The sequence below is a fragment of the Giraffa tippelskirchi genome, chromosome 4, assembly GCF_054371585.1.
Source record: "Giraffa tippelskirchi isolate mGirTip1 chromosome 4, T2T-mGirTip1v1.2.pri, whole genome shotgun sequence".
In the NCBI taxonomy this organism is placed as follows: domain Eukaryota; kingdom Metazoa; phylum Chordata; class Mammalia; order Artiodactyla; family Giraffidae; genus Giraffa; species Giraffa tippelskirchi.
The window spans coordinates 187,568,608-187,585,404 of NC_137278.1; positions in this window are offsets into that span (position 1 = coordinate 187,568,608).

Here is a 16,797-nt window from a genome sequence, read left to right on the forward strand (position 1 = left end):
CCCAAAGAATTCCATGGATAGAGAAGCCTGGCAGCCTACAGTCCATAGGTCACAAAGAGTCATCAGACACGACAGAGAAACTATCACCAAATTTGCTAAATTTTAAGTAATTTTCACATCTCTCCCTATGAGAGATTCTATATGTCTCTTTTCTAGCACAGTTATTCTCTAATTTTGATTTGAAGGCAATACTGAATAACAGTGGGGCTTCCCACATGGTGCAGTGGTAAAGAATCCACCTGCCAATACTGGAGAAGCAAGAGGTGTGGGTTCAAGCCCCAATTCAGGAAGATCTCCTGGAGAAAGAAATGGCAACTTGCTCCACTATTCTTGCCTGGAAAATTCCATGGACACAGGAACCTGGTAGGCTACAGTCCATGGGGTCTCAAAGTTCAGACACAACTGAGAGAAACAAGGAAAACATGTGCGCGCATGCAACCACACACCCACCCACCCACCCACACACACACACACACACACACACACACACACTGACGTCATAAAAATAGTTGAAAATTGTTTCCTATTCTATTTTTCTTTAAGTGTTTGCATTGAATTAGTAATAATTCTTTCTTAGATGTTTTGGAGAATTCAGCAGTTAATCATTTAGAACTTCCTTTTTAGGAAGATTTTTAACTTCAATTTTAATTTATTTAAATGGAAAGGATTTTGGAAATAGTTATATTTTCCTTTGGTCAGTTTTGGTAATTTGTGTCTTTAAGGGAGACAACAGTTGAATTTATTGGCACAAAGTTGCTCATAATATCTCCATGAGTTCAGTTCAGCTGCTCAGTCGTGTCTAGCCCTTTGCAACCACGTGAACCGCAGCACCCCAGGCCTCCCTGTCCATCACCAACTGCTGGAGTCCACCCAAACCCATGTCCATTGAGTCGGTGATGCCATCCAACCATCTCATCCTCTGTCGTCCCCTTCTCCTCCTGCCTTCAATCTTTCCCAGCATCAGGGTCTTTTCAAACAAGTCAGCTTTTCACATCAGGTGGCCAAAGTATTGGAGTTTCAGCTTCAGCATCAGTCCTTTCAGAGAACACTCAGGACTAATCTCCTTTAGGATGGACTGGTTGGATCTCCTTGCAGTCCAAGGGACTCTCAAGAGTCTTCTCCAACACCACAGTTCAAAAGCAGCAATTCTTCGGTGCTCAGCTTTCTTTATAGTCCAACTCTCACATCCATACATGACTACTGGAAAAACTTTATCCTTGACTTGATGGACCTTTGTTGACAAAGTAATGTCTTTGCTTTTTAATATGCTGTCTAGGTTGGCCATAACTTTTCTTCCATGGAGAAAGTGTCTTTTAATTTCGTGGCTGCAATCACCATCTGCAGTGATTTTGGAGCCCAGAAAAATAAAGTCAGCCACTGTTTCCACTGTTTCTCCATGTATTTGCATGAAGTGAAGGGCCTGGATGTCATGATTTAGTTTTCTGAATGTTAAGTTTTAAGCCAACTTTTTCACTCTCCTCTTTCACTTTCATCAAGAGGTTCTTTAGTTCTTCTTCGCTTTCTGCCATAAGTTTGGTGTCATCTGCATATCTGAGGTTATTGATATTTCTCCTGGCAATCTTGATTCCAGCTTGTGCTTCATGCAGCCCAGCATACTCATGATGTACTCTGCATATAAGCTAAATAAGCAGGATGACAATATACAGCCTTGACATACTCCTTTCCCAATTTGGAACCAGTGTGCTGTTCCATGTCCAGTTCTAACTGTTGCTTGCTGACCTGCATACAGGTTTTTCAAGAGGCAGGTCACCATATTTTGATTTTAGTATTAGGAGAGTGTGTAGTGCTGGCCACTCTTTTTTTTTTCCTGATACTGATAATTCACATTTTTTCTCTTTTAGTCTTGAACAGTCTACATAGAGGCTTACAAATTTTATTGATTTTTTTCCAAATCATCCACATTTAGATTTATTGATTTCCTCTGTTTTAAAAACTTTCTAGCTCATTGAATTTTACTCCTTACTGTTTTCTTTTTTCTTGTTAATTTGCATGTAAGTTTCTTTCTCTTCTAACTTCTTCAGAAGACTTTTCAATAATTGATTTTAATCTTTTTTCATTTAAAGCCATCCTGTGCCTTCTTGACATTCTTTTGCTATGTCTCTAAAATTCTTAGGTGTTATATTTTCGTTATTATTCAGTTCACACATTGTTAAATCCTCATATTCTTTCTTTTTTTTATCATTGAATTATTTAGAAGTATCTTGCTGAGATTCCAAATATTTGGGGCTTTATGGTTATATTATTGCTATTTGTTTCTAACTTAATTCCAGTGTTCTGTTAGTTGCCTTTATATTAGATCCCAATTTCATGTCTCCTTTGTGCAGGTTATTCATCTGATAAGAAATTCTTGTCATTACCTTGAATGAAAATCAGGAGGGAGGTTTTTTGTTTTTTTGTTTTTTTTTGGTCTCGCCGTGTGGCTGGCAGGATCTTAAGTTTCCCCAACTAAGAATTGAACCAGTGTGTCTCTTGCACTGGGGGCATGGAGTCTTAACCACTGGACCACAAGGCAAGTCCCTCAGGAGGGAGATTTTTAAAGAAAATATTTGTCTAGAAAATGAAAACCAAAAATCAAAATATGAAAAGTTTCTAACCTGATAATACTAATGGAAAATTATTCATTTGTCATTTAGTAAGTAAAAGAATGATGAATTTGCCTTATTGCAAAAGTTTTGATAATTTAAGGAATTTCCATACGTGAGGAAGGATTATAATATAAACTTCACATCTTACTTTCTATTTAACGATAAAAATAGAAGATACTCTGGATTTTATGTTTCATAAAAATGAGTTTCTAAAAAGATTTGTTACTATTAATGACATTTTCTCTTTTAACATGAAACACAAAACTGTATTTATCAATAGTCATTATGAGGTCAGTGGTCTCAACTGGGAAGGATTTTGCCTTCCCAGAGATATCTGGCAGTATGGGAAGATATTTTGGTTGTAACCAGCAGGAAAATGCTACTGGCCTCTAGTGGTTAGAGGTCAGGGATGCTGCTAATAAACATCCTATAATGTGCAGGATAGCCCCCTAAAACAGTTACTGGCCCAACTAGCCAGGAGTGCTAAGGCTGAGAAACACTTTGTTAGGTCAATCCCAGTTATTATTATTTCCAAGCTAAATAATACGATGATTCAAAAATTATTTGTGTTAAATATTCCTCCTGTTACATATGGATTAACAGAATTATAGAAAACTAAATTATTTTCCCAGTTTTAATTAGAAGTTATTACAAAATCAACAAATTAAATATGTGACATTAAAATTATTCAATATTTCAGAGGCTTCCTTGATAGCTTAGTTGTTAAAGAATCCACCTGCAATGCAGGAGACCCTGGTTTGATTCCTGGGTTGGGAAGATCCCCTGGAGAAGGGATAGGCTACCCACTCCAGTGTTCTTGGGTTCCCTTGTGGCTCAGCTGGTAAAGAATCCTCCTGCAACGTGGTAGACCTGGGTTTGATCCCTCCGTTGGAAAGATCCCCTGGAGAAGGGAACAGCTACCCACTCCAGTATTCTGGCCTGGAGAATTCCATGGACTATATAGTCCATGGGGCCTCCAAGAATTGGACACGACTGAGCAACTTCCACTTCACAAGAAATTGACATTTTCCTTTATCAAGAAGATGCAAAAATATGGAATTTACAATGGTTTAACAAATTTATGGACACAATTCTCAGTAAGGGAATTTTGATAATATTATAAAAAAGGAAGTGTTATTTCACACACTCAGAATTTTTTATAACTGATTTATGAACCTGCTTCTCTTTTTTTTTCTTATAGCAAAAATCATTCAGTTATAGAAGGTTGAGGTATTTCATTATCTATCTTCTAAAATAAAATTCAAAAAATAAGAAACTTGCTGTATAAAATATAAAAAATAATATCAAAAGGGTAAATGGTTCATTATAGGCCTGGCACTTTCATTCATGAAAGACTACTACACAATCATTAGAAATTTATAAATTTCTTATTTTTTTTAAATTTTGGATCTCCCTCTCCTCCATTTTCCTTTATTTCTCTAACGTCCATATTTTCACATACATTTTTGAAACCTGTAAATTTTATATCTTGAATCCATCGATAAGGCCCTTTGTAATTGTCAAAATTAACAAATTTTGATTTTGATTTCCTGAATTGAATATGAAAATATTTAGTGAGTACTAGTGAGTAGACTACTGCATCTGATAATTCAGAAACTTGATGACAGAATTTTTAAATATATAAATTTTAAGTAGAGTTTTATTTTTCTTTAACTTGGTGACCTACTTTGGTTAAGACAGTTGACTTGCTTAACTGCTTTCCCCCTGGAAATTTAAACAATTATATCAGTTGTCTTCTAAACTTGAGTGTATAGTGTGAAAGATTATTCAAATATAATAGCCAGAATTAATCCAAGGAATTGTATACCTTATATTGATTTTGCCAGAGAATGATTTGTAGTGAGCATAATTTTTGCTTAAAAAGTGTTTAAGCATTATTTTAGTGTCTGAAATGTTTTCCCAGATAATTCATATCTGACAATAGTTTATAAATTTTTATAGAAATTTCAGTATTTTACTATTTCACAGAAGTTCACTTGAATTTCAAACTATTTTGGTTTGAGAGATGAACCTGTATGTGCATATATTCTATTTGATACAACAAATACAAATAATAAATGTATATAACTTGTTGAAACTAATCTAAAATCCACTGGGAAAAAAATATCGTGAAAAAATAAGAGTGATGGTTTCATGTGTACTTCAAAGTGAAAGTGAGGACCCATTTGGAGAAATCTGCATGAACCAATAGGCAAATAGGCTTCTTTCCACATTGAAAGTCTCTAATAACTATAAAAAGAGATGGGCACTAGAGTGAATCATTCTACTAAAAACAAAAGCAAGCAGTTTAAACCTTTCATAGTTAATCCATGTAGCAAGGAAGGTTCATGCTTTGGGAGGGCCCATCTGGCCTCTCTACAAATGGGAAGGTTTATACATATGGGCCATAACATATGCATAGCTAGCTGAACCAACCCCTGCAACTAAACAGTAATTAGCATGGGGCAGGTTTTTTATGGCTGCTAACACACTAGCAAGTCCTTCCTGACCTACATCCAAATGGACATATGATTACATAAAATGGGTAGTTTCTTTCTCAAGCATTTATTTGTGTGCAAAAATGTAGGATTTGTTTAATTGCCGCCAACTAAAGAACTGAGACCCATATGTTACCCCATAAACTTACCGGTTAGCAATTTGTTATAAGCAAGATGCAAATATTATGGTAAGCATTCAGAACATTTATTCAATGAACCTTATGTTGTAAATGGAAACAACAGTATGTCAGAAAATTTCGTAATCACGATTTCACCACCGGTCTCATTTTATATGTAATTCAGTGTTTCCAAAAATCTACCATTTTCAATTAGAGACATCAAGGTTAGCAGAGTTTCTAACAAAAATAAAGTAATACAAGATTCAGTTTGGGAGAGAGGAAGAAATAGTGAACATCCACAAGAGCTTGAGGAGACTGTACAATTGGTTAATTTTAAGTAGTCACAGTAGACTTATTAGATGTGTCAAACAGAATAGACTATTGAATATTTGGTTTAATATGATTTGGGTCTGAATGGGATTTGATAAGTATAGGGGAGCTTTAGATCGCAGACAGGCCAGAGAACTTTAGAAATTAACATGAAATTAAGGGTTTAATACACTCATATTGATATAAGAGTAGTTAATTTAAATAGTAGTTAACAAAATAGTAAGTGTCATTTTAGTCTAACTTTATTCTAGATGTAAATATATGGAAAAATTAGTATTTTTTTAAAATTTTAAGAGCTTTAAATTTTTTCAACCCAAACCACAGATTTATAATAAAAAATCAGAAGTTGTGTAATCCAATAGCAATTTAAAAAAGAACTCTATGATAAATTTGAAGGGCTAAATTCTGTTTTACTAATTGCTCCTATTCCTTATCAGTAGTCAAGAAGAATGTTTTTCACTCAAATTTGACATGTGAAAAATGGAAAAAATATAGTAAACTTTGACTATGTTACTGGAATACGCATAACACGTTTTAAATCTTTGTATAGACATTAATGTGAATAATCTTAATGTAGGTCAGTTTTTGTCAGGAATTTTTAGACATTAACAAGGAAGTATTGACCAATATTCTTCTCTTTATCTTTTAGGATTTAATTGCATAAATTAAGGTTCTTTTATTTGGAATTGTTAGAAAACTTAATTGTCAATAACCTAAAAATTAAATTTACTAGCTCATATTACTTCAGGAACAGTTCTGACTTCAAGTATGGCTTAATCTAAAATCTCAAATATACCATAAGATATTTGTTTCTCTGTTTGTTTTCATCTGAATCTTTTAGCTTTGTTTTCTTTATGTTGGCTTTATTATTGAATTGACTCCCTACACAGAGGTGAGAGGATTTTTGGAAGCCCCAGAGTACACATCTCCACACTTCCAAATCCAGATGAAGAGCTTCTCTTACTCATAAGCCCCCAAATATATCACTTTTTATCAACATAAACTTCTATCATCCCTGGAAAAAGGGATGGCATTCATTTTTGTATTTTGTGATTCTAGAATAGTGCCTGGCACATATAAATCACTCAGTTAATAATTTTTCAATGAATATGTAAGTAAATCTTCTGCAAACAAATGACTGAGAATAAAGATGATGGTTTCCTAAGAGAAAATTTTGATTCTATTATTAGAACAAGAAGAGATCAGCAGATGCTATATGCCCAATCTAGTATTTCCAATATGGAGATGTCAAAATCTGTGTGTGCCTTGGTGATCTATGAAAGAAACTTATGCTTCTGAAACTTAATTTATTGTTGCTATAGTGGTTCCTGGTAATGTCTCCTGAAGAGGATTATTTATTCAGTATTTTGAGATAGCAATTCAAACACTAAGTGTTAAAATGTATTAAACAAAAAGCAGGACTCCTTTATGCTAAAGTGCTAAAAACTGAAAATGACTTTATTTCATGCTTCTAGAAGCATTACATTACACTTCCATTCTATACATTTATAGTGATGTATAGTCCAATCAAAACATGGTTGGAATCTTTAGCTCTTATATTACTATTTAAGCATTCTTCATGTACCTTCCTAACAGCATTCTGTGAAACTCATTCATGAAAATACTTATGTGCTAGCAATGGTCTGATCAAGGTAACTTGAGTGACATGGAACTCCAGAGTTAAACCCAAGAATAGAATTTATGAATCAGTCCCTGTTACTAATACAGAAGGCCCACTTTACTGTTATATCAGATAGGTGGTGAGTGCTTTGCATAACTTTGGATGCTTAAGTTAGCTCTATAGACTGCTGCAATGAAACCTGTGTAGAGTTATAATGACACTTTTTAAATGGATAAACAAGGCTTTGAACCTGATCAAGGAAATTTTATTTATTTTATATTACGTTTCTCTTGGAAAATGATTGTAGATACTAAAAATCTGTAAGCATACATATCCATTTCCCACTTAGAATAAGTTTTCCTGTATACTTTTGTAATTTCAAGAAAAATATATATCTTTGTAAGAGCATTTATGTAATGTTTTTACATTTAATAAGAAAATTCAGGAAAAACTCTTAGAATATATGGACATATAGAAAATGCTTAATAATTGTCAACTATGTAATCTTTAGTATTACTCTGTGACAAATATTCTTTCTAGAGAGAAGACTATAACTGTTTTAAACTGAGAAAATACTCAATACAAATATACTGGCCCAAAATACATTTTGCCAAAAAGAAAATTTTTGACCTTCCACACAAAGGAGTAGATATCAGTCAATAAATATTTTTGGATCTCCATTGACATGACTATCTGTCCAGTAATCTGGAAAGTCAGGACTGTATTTCTAACACTCTGTCAACTTCTCATGATAACATAAAAACATCACTCCTATACTATAACTATCATTGCTATTGCCCATACAGTGTTTTTATTATTTTTAATTTTTACTAACTTTTATTGTAGTATAGTTGGTTTACAATGTTGTGTTAGTTTCTGCTGTACAACAGTGTGAATCAGCTGTATGTATACATATATCCCCTCTTTTTTGGATTTCCTTTCCATTTAGGTCACCACAGAGCACTACAGTAGGTTCTCATTAGTTATTATTCCATACATAGTATCAATAGTGTATAAGTGTCAATCCCAACCTCCCAATTATTCCCGCCCCCTTCCCCCCTTTATGTCATACATTTGTTCTCTACATTGCTACACTTTTTTAAAAAAGAAAAAACTTGTACACATCTATGAAGTGGCCCATAGGTTCATAGGTATTGTCATGCTTATACGCTCATAAACTCAGTTTAGGGACCTTAAATATTGTAAAGATACTAAGAAATTAGCAGACTTCAGTAATGAAGAAGATGATGTTGATAAAAAGGAAGAAAGGAAATGAGAGAGGAGGAAGAGAGGGGGAAAAAAGTAGAAAAAGAAAAGAAGGAAGGCAGGAAAGAAGAAAGGCAGAAAGAGGGAGAGAGGAGGGAAGAGAGGAAGAAGGAAAAAAAAATATTGGGTTGGCCAAAAAGTTTGTTTTTTTCCATTACATCGTGTGGAAAAACCCAAAGGAATTTTTGGCCAACCCAATACTACTAAACTATATAGTGTGCTGCAGAGAAGAGGGTGGGGATTTCCCTTCAAAAATCTGGTGGCTTAAAAAGTGTCCTCTTATTATAACTAAAGAATACCTCAGCCGTGTCATTTCCTATGTGTAAAAGAATAGTTTTTAAAGCTTTTTATTTCTTTTTGAATAGTGAATACTAACACTAATTATTGAGAATACTTCTGACTATGGCTCTCTATCTCAAACTTTGCTGAGCTCAATGCTGGCTTCAAATTGAACCATTGCTTCCTAGGGGTGCTTCCTGCCAATAGTATCTCTTTTATTGTTTGTCCAAAATACAAACCTGGGTTTCCCAGGTGGTACTAATGGTAAGGAAAATATCTGCCAATGCAGGAGATATAAGGGGACATGGGTTTGATCACTGGGTTGGGATGATCCCCTGCAGGAGGGCATGGCAACCCAGTCCAGTATTCTTGCTTGGAGAACTCCTTGGACAGAGAAGCCTGACAGCTATCGTCCATAGGGTCACAAAGAGTTCAGTCATTTCATGACTGAAATGACTTAGCATACACGCACTAACCATAACATGGTCAGTAAACCACTCAACAGAAATGTGTTTAAACTCATAAGTGTGATCTGGATTAAAAAACATTATACAGTTAAAAATCAAGGATGAAGTAGTATAAAATGGTTTGAAAGGGTCAAAAGGTACAAATTTCCAGTTATAAAATAAATAATTTATGGGGGTGTAACATATAGTTGTGACTATAGCTACTAATACCATATTTTATATCTGAAAGTTGCTAAAACAGTAGATCTTAACAGTTCTCATCACAAGAATAAATATTTTTGTAACTATGTGTAGTGATAGATGTTAACTAGACTGATGGTGATGATCATTTCATGAGGTATGCAAATATTGAGCTGTTATACACACAAAATTAGTATGATATGTTAATTATCTGGCTGGCATAATTGCTTAGGCATGCCCGACTCTTTGTGACCCCATGACTGTAGCCCACCAGGCTCCTCTGTTCCTGGGATTTTCCAGGCAAGAATACTGGTGTGAGTTGCCATTTCTTCCTCCAGGGGATCTTCCTGACTCAGGGATCGAACCTGCATCTCCTGTGTCTCTTGCATTGGCAAGCAGATTCTTTACCACTGAGCCACTTAGGAAGCCGCATGTCAATTATATCTCAATTCAAAATTCAACTATTATATCATAAAATAATTTCTCTCCAAAGCCAAAACAGAACTAAAGCAGCAAGGATTTAAAATTTTCAGACAAATTTCATTCTTTCTTCAGCACATACTATTTCTTTGCAGGGAAAATATTTGTGATGTGATTCAGGAAAGTACTATGAAAAAGGGCATTGGGATTTGGCAGAAATAAGTTTTTCAGATTGTACTGTACTCAGAAGATTTGTTGTTGTTGTACAACTAAGTTTTCAGAAATCCAGAGTATCCTTCCTTACCTCATAGGAACCTTCTTCTGCAATGTAGGAGAGAATGTTTGTGTTTAAAATAATTCACATAGGAAAGAATAGGTCCGACTTTAAGTTTCCTGTTTTCTTGGATTTGTGCAATAGTAATTAGGAACATAGATAGACGTAAGAAGAATGAGGAAAGTATATGTTAGCAACACAGTTAGGTAGAGCTAGGAAGTCTAGGGTAAAAGTGCTAAAAATTGAAATCAGAAAAGCAAGGAACTGTGCAAATTTGTACAGTTAGCATTATTCCCAGTGATTCCAGATAGTGGGCTAGTATGGAAGGCAGAAACTTGAGCTGTGTTTTAAAATATTATAAACAAGACAATGAAAGGAAGATATTACCTGGCTAAGAACAGCATGAGGTCAGGAACTCTATCTTAGTTACTTCTGATTAAAGAGTACCTACAAATGGTACTCAATTTGATGCAAGTATTTGTCCCTAAGTACATATTTATAATCTGTGTATCATTTATATCAGAATATGGGTTTCCTTTTTCATTTTCTACCCTCTCACTCACTAGAGTGTAGAAGTGTTAGTCACTCAGTCATGTCTAACTCTTTGCGATCCCATGGATTGTGGACCCCAGGCTCCTCTATCCATGGACTTCTCCAGGTAAGAATACTGGAGTGGGGTGCCATTCCCTTCTCAAAAGGATCTTCCTGACCCAGGGATCGAACCTGGGTCTCCTGCATTACAGGCAGATTCTTTACCATCTGAGCCACCAGGGAAGCCCTTCTCACTCACTACGTTAAAATATTATTCTCTCATGTATAATATTTTAGTAATATTAATTATAATATTATAACACTTTTCTCTCTTACTCATCACCTTCCTCTAACCATCATTACCTCTCCACCAAAACTATGCTCAATAGCATGAAAACAATATACTATGACTATATCTGATTAATAATTAAATATTTTATTTTAAAATTAATTTTTATTGAGGTGTAGTGCTTTACAATGTTGTTAGTTTCTGCTGTACAGCAAAGTGAATCAGTTATACGTATACATATATCCCCTCTTTTTTTGGATTTCCGTCCCATTTAGGTCACCACAGAGCACTGAGTAGAGTTCCCTGACCTATACAGTAGATTCTCATTAGTTACCTATTTTATTTGGGGTCCAGAATCATTTAAGTTCCGTTTACTAACTTTTTCAGAGGCCAGTCTCCTCTGGTTGCCCTGTCCTCTGCTATTCCTTCTCAATCTCCTTTGCAATTTCTTTTACTCCTACATGACTATGAAATATTGGGATTACTCAGGGATTTTTCTGGGCCTACTTCTTATTTCATCTGGCTCACCATAGTCCTAGACAATTTTTGTCACTCCCAGGTTTCAATGACTGTCTTTATAGGAAAAGTCTGAAATTTGTATGGCTGCATCAGACCTCTCTTTCAAGCCATAAACTTGCACATCTATCTGCTTACTAATCATTTTAAAGTGGTGAATCACAAATTCAATCTCAAACATAATTCATCATATCACCCACATTTTTTGCCGCAAAGTATTCCTTCCTTATGTCAGTAAATAAAATGACACCCACTTGTATAATTCATATGAAAAGAAATCAGCTGCAAAATCTTACTTGATGCCTATAGCAGACACTGTCAGCTCCCTTCTCAGATCCCCTCAAATTGCTTTTATGACATTTTTTGTATGTCCTTTCCCAGGATCCCTGTGCTTTTGCATCAACAACCCACACCTTCAACTCTTCATTAGAGAACCTTCCTTGGGGGTACTAAAACCATTTGGCCTGATGTACAGAAATCCAGAGTTACCTACAAGTAACCCTGGGCTTGAAGCCAATGACTGACGATACAGAAATATATTTTGGACTAGATTTGGTTGGCCTACTTTTATGCTTCTCTAATTCCCCCAAGTGACTCTCTTGATTTAGCACACACATAAACATGTATGCAATGCCCTCCTGCTAGGCTCTGAGTTCATGAGAGCAGGAGATGAGTGTTTTCTTTCATTTTTTCATCCCTGTAGGCTCAGCAATTGGCCTAATGCCCGACACATACTGGGCACTTTTTAAATACTGGTTGAATGAATGAGTTAAGAATTCCTTTAACTACTGACTGTTTTCCTGAGAGATACCACAGTTGGGTTGGCACAACCAAGATGGATAATCACATTCCTTAGTTGGCAGGATCAAGTGACTCTGCACAGGTGGGGACTTGTGTACATGTAAACAAATATCTGCATCCATAAGATATGCTGCATACTATCTTATGTACAAATAAATGGAAGAATTCTAGACAGATTGTTTATAAAATACCAAATGGTACTAAGTATTGTCTTGTGTAATTTAAAATAGATAATACTAAATTTGAAGCACTTAAAAGTATGTGATTACATATGGCACTTCTTCCCATGTGTCCTTACAATCTTTCTGGAACCAAAAACAACAACAAAACCTCAATTCAGATCACACATTTTTTTTTTCTTATAGTTCCCTACAACATTCCAGAGCCCATGAACACAAGTGCTATGTCGTGGAATCCATATGTGGTGGAGTGGTCTCCATGCTAAAATTCTCATTGGTGGATTAGGAACCATCTCTCATTCCTCAATCACCAGAACATTCCCCTCTTCCCAATCACTTACTCCCTGGCCCCATCTCAACCCTTCACAGCCACAATAGGCCTGGTCCCTCTATTTTCTGGGCTTCCCCGGTGGCTCAGATGGTAAAGAATCTGCCTGCAATGTGGGAGACCTGAGTTCAATCCCTGAGTTTGAAAGAACTGGAGAAGGTCATGGCAACCCACTCCAGTGTTTTTGCCTGGAGAATCCCCATGGACAGAGGAGCCTGGCAGACTACAGTCCATGGGGTCACAAACAGTTGGAAATGACTGAGCGACTAAGTACTCTATTCTCTGGGCTTCCCTGCTTGCTCAGACAGTAAAGAATCTACCTAAAATGCAGGAGATCTGGGTTTGAACCCTGGGTCAGGAAGATCCCCTGGAGAAGGGAATAGCCATGCACTCCAGTATTCTTGCCTGGATAATTGCATGGACAGAAGAGCCTGGCAGGCTACAAGTCCATGGGGTCACAAGGAGTCAGACTCAACTAACACTTTCACTTTCTTCTATTTTCGAGTTGCTGCCTATACCCCCAGTCCAATTCCTTTATAGGTATTCAACATTTTTTTTTAAAACTGCTCCTGTGTGTGTACACTCAGCTGCTCAGTCATGTCCGACTCATTGCAAATCCATGGACTATAGCCCACTAGGATCCTCTGTCCATGGGATTTTCCAGACAAGAATACTGGAGGAGGTTGCCGTTTAATTCTCCAGGAGATCTTCCCAAGCCAGAAATCAAACCCATGTCTCCTGAGTCTTCTGCATTGGCAGGAGGATTCTTTACTACTTAGCACAACCTGGGAAGCCCTAAACAGCTTATGCTATTTATTAATCAATTGATACATTTTATTTATTTTTCTTCTGGGGGTAAGCTCAACAAATATTTATAAATAAACAGTTGTGAATGAAGGCAGTAAACTGCCCACACACGTTGGATGGCATAAGTCAAGTGTCCTCGTCATTCTCATGGGTTCTGGGCCCTTCTCTGGCTTGTGATGTCCTAGGATGCCTGCCCTTCCGGACTGTACTCTCCAGGCCCTCTTGTTGATCGGCTGCCCATGTTCCAGCAGTAAATGGGTGGACAGGAAGTAAGAGAGCAAGACAGTATCCCTGGGTCCCTGGACAGCTCCTCACTGAGATCAGATGATGCTTCTTACCCCCTCCTTCTAGGCCCAAGGTTGGGAACTGCTTTCCCATTGCTAGTCAGTTATTTTATTTCTATTTAATTTTTCTCCCTCTCTTGTTGTTGTTGTTGTTTAGTCGCTAAGTCATGTCTGACTCTTTGCACCTCCACAGACTGTAGCCCACCAGGCTCCTCTGTCCATGGGATTTCCCAGGTAAGAATACTGGAGTGGGTGGCCATTCCCTTCTTCAGAGTATCTTCCCAACCCAGGGATTGAACCCATGTCTCCTGCTTGGCAGGCAGATTCTTTACCACCGAGCCACCTGGGAAGCCACTCCCTCCTGTTAGACTGCCTCTTTCTATCCAGTTATGATGCCTTCTTCATAAACTAGCATCAGAAAGCCAAAAGCCAGATAAAAGAAGTCTTCTGTTTTTACTGTGTTTTCTCAAATAGTTCATTCTCCTATACTTGGTGCCTCCTTTTGGTCCTGATTTTTATTTTTCTGATGTTTCTTTATTATTGGAAGAAAGGAAAGAGGTATCACAGTTGGAAAAGACAGAGGGAAGAGAGAGCATAAAAGCAAAATAAGGATTTATTTCACGTCATTTTAAGGCTTCTGACCTTGTCATCTTTGGCACATACTTGTCCCCCATATGCAATTCATCTATAGACCTTGGGTTTTCTTTTTAAGTAAAAAAAATTTTATATAATTAAAAGTTACCTTTCACTTACAATTATTATAAAATATTAACCATATACCCCTTGTTGTACAATACATCCTTGAGTCTATCTTACACCCAGTAGTTTGTACCACCCACTGTCCCATCACTTCATTGCCTCTCCTCCCTCCCCACTGGTAACCACTAGTCTGTCCTCATATAGAGATATATGAGACACAGATACACTGAAGTCTGCTTCTTTTTTTGCTATATTCAATAGTTTGTTGTATTTTTTAGATTCCACTTATAAGTGATATCTCACAGTATTTGACTTTGACTTATTTCATTTGGCATAGTCCCCTCCCAATCTTGGAGAAGGTGATGGCACCCCACTCTAGTACTCTTGCCTGGAAAATCCCATGGACGGAGGAGACTGGTAAGTTGCAGTCCATTGGGCTGCAAAGAGTCGGACAAGACTGAGTGACTTCACTTTCACTTTTCACTTTCATGCATTGGAGAAGGAAATGGCAACCCACTCCAGTGTTCTTGCCTGGAGAATCCCAGGGACGGCAGAGCCTGGTGGGCTGCCATCTATGGGGTCGCACAGAGTCGGTCACAACTGAAGCGACTAAGCAGCAGCAGCAGCCTCTCAGTCTATACATGTTGCTGCAAGAAGCAAAACTTTGTTTTTTAATAGCTGAGTAGTATTCCATTCCATATATATAGACACATCTTCTTTATCCACTCATCTTTTGATGTAAACTTTTTTTGCTTTCGTATCTTGGCAATTGCAAATAATGCTGCTGTGAACATTGGGCTGCATGTATCTCTTCAAATTGATGGGTTTTTTTTTTTTCCAGATATATACCCAGGAGGGGAATTGTGGGATCATATGGTAGTTCTATTTTTATTTTTTTGTGAAACTTCCACACTGTTTTTCATAATGGCTGCAGCAATTTACATCCCCACCAACAGTGTTCAAGTGTTCCCCTTTCTCCATATCCTCACCAACATTTGTGATTTGTGTTCTTTTTGATGATAGCCTCTCTGACAGGTGTGAGGGGACATCGCATTGTGGTTTTGATTTTAATTTCCCTGATGATTAGCGATGTTGAGCACCTTTTGATGTGCCTATTGGCTATCTCCATTTCCTCTTTGGAAAAAATACCAATTCACATCTTCTGCCCATTTACTAGTCAAGCTGTCTGTTAGTTGAGTTGTTTGTTTGTTTTGATGTTGAGTTACATGAGCTGTTATATATGCTGGATATTAACCCCTTATTGGTAATATCATTTGCAACTATTCGCTCCCTTTCGGTAGGTTGTCTTCATTTTGTCAATGGTTTCTTTTTCTATGCAAAAGATTTTAAGCTTAATTAGGTCCCATTTGTATATTTTTACTTTTATTTACTTTAGGAGACAGATCCACAAAAATATTGCTGAGATTTATGCCAAAGTGCCTTCGGCTTATGTTTTCCTCTAGGAGTTTCAGAGTCTTATATTTAGGTCTTTAATCCATTTTGAGTTTATTTTTTGTATATGGTGTTAGAGAACGTTCTAATTTTCTTCTTCTACACGTAGCTGTCCAGCTTTACCAATGCCACTTGTTGAAGAGGCCTTGTTGATTTTACCTCTGAAATATCTTTCAAGTGCATCTGTGTTTTTCCATTTCAACCATCTTCACCATAATTCAGTTTTTCCACAATTACCATCTGTTAACTTGCACCCATTCTTGCATCCAATGTATGCCCCACACAGTAGACAGAATGATCAAAAAGATCTTTAAGGAGCATGGTAAACCCTATTTTTTTTTTGTTGTTGTTGTTGCTTGTTTAGTAGCTAAGTTGTGTCTGACTCTTTTGCAACCCCGTGGGTGATAGCCTGCCAGGCTCCTCTGTCCATGCGATTTCCCAGGCAAGAATACTGGAGTGGGTTGCTGTCTTCTTCAGAAGAATATTCCCGACCCAGAAATCGAACCTTCTGCTCCTGCTTGGCAGACTGATTCTTTATCACTGAGCCACTGAGGAAGCCTGCCAAACCCTGTAAGACATAATAATGACAATCATCATCACCATTGTTAAAATTTGTTGAGTACTTTTTATGCACCAGGCACTATTTTTTTAAACTTTTTGGTAAAGTGAGCCCTTAATTATAAGGGCTTCTATCATCCATTTTTGCCATGTTCTAAGAGAAAAGTCATTCTTGTGACTTGCTCATACTATTTTCTGTATCTTGGTGGGAAACACACACACACACACACACATCAGTTTATCTTAGGTGTTAGAATTATAGGTATAATCATGATTTAATATGAACCATGATT